The following is a 5,993-nucleotide window of genomic DNA, read 5'->3' as shown; positions in this document are numbered from 1 at the left end:
TCACAGCGCTCGAGTAGCGCGCGCTCAGCCGCGAGGACATAGGCTCGTGCCGGGATTGGCTGGCGACGCCAATATGGCGTCGATAGGTCGCGGCGGGGGTAGCCAGCCGAGCGTACGCTACTCGGGCGCTGTGATTGGTCCGTGGTTTTTTCGTTAATAATTCGAAAACGAAGCGAAACTATTATTTAATTTAATTTTCTTCGATAGACATAGAGGGTAAGGAATATTTATGGGATTGACTGTAGATGCGCGAACCATTTTACCAAGTTTCTCAATATCGCTCGCCGTTACGATGTTACGATCTTCTATAAATAAAAGACCATGAAAGAATCGACCCCAAAAAACTTTCCACGGATTCGATGAACTCTGAACTATACACGAGTCCTACAAACTGCTACTCAAAGGGTCACGTGGTTTCCGAAGACCAAAGAAAGCCTATTTATTTATTAATTTCCTATATATTTTCTATAAATCTTCTCGAGTAACCTAACGAATTGTATTATTTTAACCGATGTTGTTCGAAAGAGTAACATTTAAATATTAGATGGACTGGAAAGGAATGTTGTTTTTGCAATTGTAAATACTTGTTCATCACTCATCAGCTCGTTGATTTTTATCTATCTGGCATTAAAAAATTTCCATACTAAATGGCAAAAGGCTGGTGATAACGAGGTTGATTAAATAATTGATAAAGAATAGAAATTAATTAAAAATTCGTTTAAATTTAATGTGAACGACATTACTTTTCAGTCTACCTAATATTTCACAAATTCGTCACAAAAAGAAAAAAAAATATTAAAAAAGTAATTCGCGATAGCTTTACCTGAAATCAAATATTTGCTATCAGTATGTAAATATAACTCGTAATTTTCTGTGATCGTAATGGTGATCATCACATGGTCTAGATTTGTCATTTTTCTACAAAACTCTAAAAATTCAAGCTTCGATTTTTCTTTCTTAACACCGAGTTCCATAAAGAAATAGTTTCGTCAGAGGTGATCCTACAGGATTAAGGACCGAGAGGCTGGTGAGTCCGCGTCGCGTGTATCGGAAACGTAAGGTCGGTCGGGGCATATATTGTTTATTTTCGTCGGAGCAGGATGCTCGAACGTGTATTTACCGCGTGGATAACGGAACCGCCGCCGATGCTCGACAAGTCTTCCTCGAGCCAAGGTGAAAAGAGGACGCATTGTACGTGATAGCGTGGTACGTGTACGCGTACGAGGAGGACAGGACGAACAACGGAAAGAAACGAGGAAGAGAAACCCGAGGAGTACGGTATCGTCATCCAGGAGAATTTCTTCGATCGGAGATTATGGCGATCCCCCGTTGGGCCCCCGTCGAGTCGGCACGGTAAAAGTAAAACCGCGTTCCCTCGGAGTACAATGAATTTCGCTGTGCCGTATTCGACGGTTGTCTTCGACGAGTAACGGTAGTCGATAACAGAACGATCTATCCGGGAAATTGCATCTACGCGCGAGACGCCGCTCGGATTCGATATCTCGAAGGGTCCGGGAGGAAATCCGATCCGGGATACAGGAATTACAAGAAACGATTAATCCTGACGCCAGCGACTCCTGCGTGCCTTAACCATGGTGGAAAATATAGAAATAAAGGTTAATCGCGTTTAATCATGAAGACTGTACAAGGAGTCCTAACTGTATAGTGTAGAAGTGTTATCGAAATCCTGAGCTTTAAGTTATGAATATTTCTACCACTCGCGGCGCTAGTGAGCACAGACTACGATATACATGTCATATGTGTATGTATTATCATATATATATATATATATGATAATACGTAGAAATATACAGGGTGTCCCAAAAATGTTGGAGGTCCTTGAAAGGGGTGGTTCGGGAGGTGATTTGAAACAACCTTTTCCTTTGGAAAAATGTCGGATGGTGCTTCGTTAAGTAGACATTAATAAAAAAACCCGACCAATCAGAGCGCACGGATACCGTTTGAGCGGCCGCGGTAGCGAAGGCTACGCGCTGAGCGGCCGCGTCAATATCCTTCGATGCACGTCGACTCACTTGTTCGCGTACGAGAGCGGCTACCTAGCGCGTAGCCATCGCTATCGCGGCCGCTCCAACAGTATACGCGCGCTCTGATTGGTCAGTGTTTTCCGTTAATATCTCCTCAACGAAGTCTCGGACAACATTTTCGCTAAGGAAAAAGTTGTTTCAAATCACCCCCTGAACCACCCTTTTCAAGGACCTCCAACATTTTTGGGACACCCTGTATATGTCATATATGCATATATCTCAGCAGTATGACATTGCTGTACGAATACTTTTTACACCAACTGTATATATATAGGGAATTTAGACATACTAACAAATATCGCAGTAGTAAAGGATATAATTTATAAGCTGAACGCGATAGAGAATCACAGTTCGTGGTGTTCATTTTCCCCGCGAATCGTATTAAATAAAAACACAGACGCCATGAAAATCGTGATCTCCCCTGAAACTTCGATGTTTGCCGAAACTTACGTCGCCCGGAAACTCGACGATTCCTCGGAACGAACGTTAAGAATAGCGTCGTCTAGAGGCCCGTAATTAACGGCGAAAAGTATCGACAAAAAGTTCAACGGCGTGAGCAGATTTAATTAATAACCGTCGAAGCCGCGGCAAAGTCTACAAGAAGAGGAGAAATAATTTCGTTTGGTAACCGCATTTTCTAAATTAATTTCCGTCCGACGCGACGAGGAACTCGATGGTCCTTCACGTGTCCCTAAAGCGCCTTTTATAGTCGGAACCGAATGGTACGTGGTTCTCGGTCGATATGAAATCACAAAGGTCAAAGAGTTCCGCCATTGTCACTAGTGTTTCTTTTTTTAACTAGCCGGTTCGGGATCTCGGAAACGAAGCATATCGTTACGAATCTTTTACAAACAATTCATTGGTTATTCGGGGATAACAAATAATTTTGTTTCAACGGTGTATATTTCTGTTTCGATTCGGTAAAATTTCATCGCGATTTGGCTGGCGCGAGTAGTTCATCGATTCGAAATAACGAGAAAACTTTAATAAGTTTGCCCAGACGTTCGCGCGGCGACTTATTAAAGTCTTTCGAAGCTCGCGGAGCCCTGAACACTGGAGACTTGTTTATACAAGTCCGTTCCAAGTTCCAGGGAATTCTTAATGCGGTCTTTCATGTAGACGGACATTGTGTGCGGATCCGTGCATTTTAAACGTTTCTTTGAATCGCCCGAGTTTACGGAACAATTCCAGTTAGCGAATGCAGTTCGACAAACTCGTGAATTAATAATATCTTGAGCCTGTGATCGACTCTCGTTCCATTAAATATGTGAAGACTGTATAAGAAGATCCAACTCCCTAAGAAAGTTACTAGAAAACTGTTATCAAAATCCCGAACTTTAAGTTATGAATATTTCGTCCACTCACGGCGCTAGTGCGCACATATATATGATAATACATACACATATGACATATACAGGGTGTCTGAAAAAATATTGTAACACCTTGAAAGAGGTGGTTCGGAGGGTGATTTAAGGTGATATTAACGGAAAACACTGACCAATCATAGCGCGAGTATGCCGGTGGAGCGCTCGCGGTAGCGTATGAGCGTGGTCGCCTAGCGCGTAACCACGCTTACTACGGCCGCTCCAACGGTATACGCGCGCTCTGATTGGTCGGGGCTTTTCGGTTAATATCTTCTTAACGAAGTCTCGTACAACATTTTCGCTACGGAAAAAATAGTTTCAAATCACCTCCACCATGTATATACAGGGTGTCCCAAAAATGTTGTAACACCTTAAAGAGGTGATTCGGGAGGTGATTTCAAACAACTTTTTCCTTAGCGTAAATGTTGTCCGAGGCTTCGTTAAGGAGATATTAACGGAAAACACTGACCAATCAGAGCGCGAGTATGCCGGTGGAGCGCTCGCGGTAGCGTATGAGCGCGGTCGCCTACCGGGTAGCCACGCCTACTACGGCCGCTCCAACGGTATACGCGCGGTCTGATTTGTCGGGGTTTTCTGTTAATATCTCCTTAATAAAGCTTCGGACAACATTTTCGTTAAAGAAAAAGTTGTTTCAAATCACCCCCCGAATCACCCATTTCAAGGAGTTCCAACATTTTTGGGACACCCTGTATATTATTGTACCGTCATGAATGCATAAAATGAGCCTTGTTACAATTTCGTAAACAAGCCTCGAAACCAAAGTCCCAGAAGAAAGGTCATCTCTCTCTCAAACAAACATGATGTCATCAAACTTTAAATAAGTTTATGTAGAATAGAACAATATTATTATATCATTTGTAGAATATATTCGATATTATATATACTTTATGTATGTTTTTTATACATTTGTGTACCGTCATGAATGCATAAAATGAGGCTAGTTACAATTTCGTAAACAAGCCTCGAAAGAAAGGGGTCATCTCTCTCTAAAACGAATACGACATTACCAAACTTTAAATAAACATAACTTCTATACTAAACACGATAGAGAATCGTGATTTGCGACACACTGTCTTTCTAATAAATTCTAATAATTTATATCATCTATTCGACAAAAATTTTGCCCTCAATTACATGTTGGCTGTCAGACTAATACTTCCGAAAAATACGAGCCTAACACTTCCCCTTTATACAATCGAACCTTACATTTATGGAAATTAAACATGTACGCAGATTTATTTTCTCCAGAATTAATTCATTCACCCCCTGTCGCCCGTACATGGTTGACACGGCAATCAACATGTCAATCGAGCTGAAAGCAAGAACCACCGAATGCGTTCACCGTGGGCCAGCGGTAGCGCGAAAATGTTCGAACGGAGGATGTCGTCCGTTAAAAACAATTGACTACGATTTAAAAGCAAAACGGGGTCACGTAGATCCCGAGCGGAATGAGAGAATCGACTGCGCTCGCGGGTACGCGTGTACCGAGATACTTCGATCCGCGTATCGAAGGGGTTGCTGCCCGGACCCGCGATACGTTCGCCATGAAAGAAAACAAGAGCGGAATCACTCACCCCCGAGCACCGTGGTCTGCTGCACCGTTCCCTCGGCCGGCGTTCCGTAACAGGTCGCCTTAGGGGATAGGAATCACACAGTGTCACAAGACGCGCGGGACGTTCTTCGGTCGACACATCGAACCGTCCAGCACGAAGTCTGGCGAGCGACTGTTGCGTCCCGGTTTGTTACCGACTCTCGCGAGTCTCGCGACGCTTCCCCTCTCTCGGCTCCCCACTCTCGCGGTTCTCCGCGCGTAAAAGTCAATGCTCGCGCTCTCTCGCGTTTCCCCTCCTTCGCACCTTCCGTGCACCTTTGGCACACCTGACCGCGCGAATCTCGGGTCGGTATCATTGGGAAACGATAATTTTACGATTTTGAATTGATATTTAATTATTTGGGATCGATGAGTTGATCCCCGCGCCATCCTTGTTTTCGGTGACGAGGATTTTCACCGAGGTAATAGAAGAGCCGATTCGGTCGGTAAGGTGACACGGAAACTCTGTGGGTAACTCTGTGGAGGATTTATAAACGAGGACATTTATTTAGATTTTTATGAAGATTTATTAGATTTAGATTTATTAAATTTATTAGATTTCGTATGTTAGATTAGATTTATTAGATTTAGTAGATTTATTTGATTTCGTATGAAGTTGAGTGATCTACGAACTATTAGTTCGTTGGATTAGTCGATAGCTTTTTTGACTAAATGCGATAGACTAGTAATGCTCTGTTAGAAACTTAAAAATAGTTTAGTTTACTTACTATTTTACTGATGGACCGTTACGATTAAGTGGGTACTGAACTCTCGTGAGCATCTCAGTTAAGATTTTGAACGAACGAACATTAAAGAATCCCGTCGAATAAGTATAATTTACTACACATTATGCGTCTACTTTTTAAACTTTAAGTTAATAATTTCCAATGATTGTCCCTATCCAAGTTCCGAAAGCGGAGGGTCGGTAAGTTTCTATTACAAATGTTGCCATCTGTGATAGAAAATATAAAT

General features: G+C 42.5%; 1 protein-coding gene across 5 annotated transcripts in view; it reads right to left on the bottom strand.

The window, feature by feature from the left end:
• The window catches only part of LOC128889327 (uncharacterized), a 21,549-nt gene extending 16,377 nt beyond the window's left edge, over positions 1–5,172 (bottom strand). For 4 of the 5 annotated variants that reach the window (XR_008460424.1, XR_008460429.1, XR_008460423.1 and 1 more), the window contains exon 1: positions 5,005–5,172. The gene's annotated coding sequence lies outside the window, so the exon portion shown is untranslated. The remainder of the gene's footprint in view (positions 1–5,004) is intronic. The other variant, XM_054146897.1, reaches the window with a different exon arrangement.
• Positions 5,173–5,993: the final 821 nt, after the last annotated feature.

The sequence above is a fragment of the Hylaeus anthracinus genome, unplaced genomic scaffold (assembly GCF_026225885.1).
Source record: "Hylaeus anthracinus isolate JK02 unplaced genomic scaffold, UHH_iyHylAnth1.0_haploid 0, whole genome shotgun sequence".
Classification (NCBI taxonomy): domain Eukaryota; kingdom Metazoa; phylum Arthropoda; class Insecta; order Hymenoptera; family Colletidae; genus Hylaeus; species Hylaeus anthracinus.
Note: the sequence above shows the minus strand (reverse complement) of the source record. Positions and strands in the feature narration are given on the sequence as shown.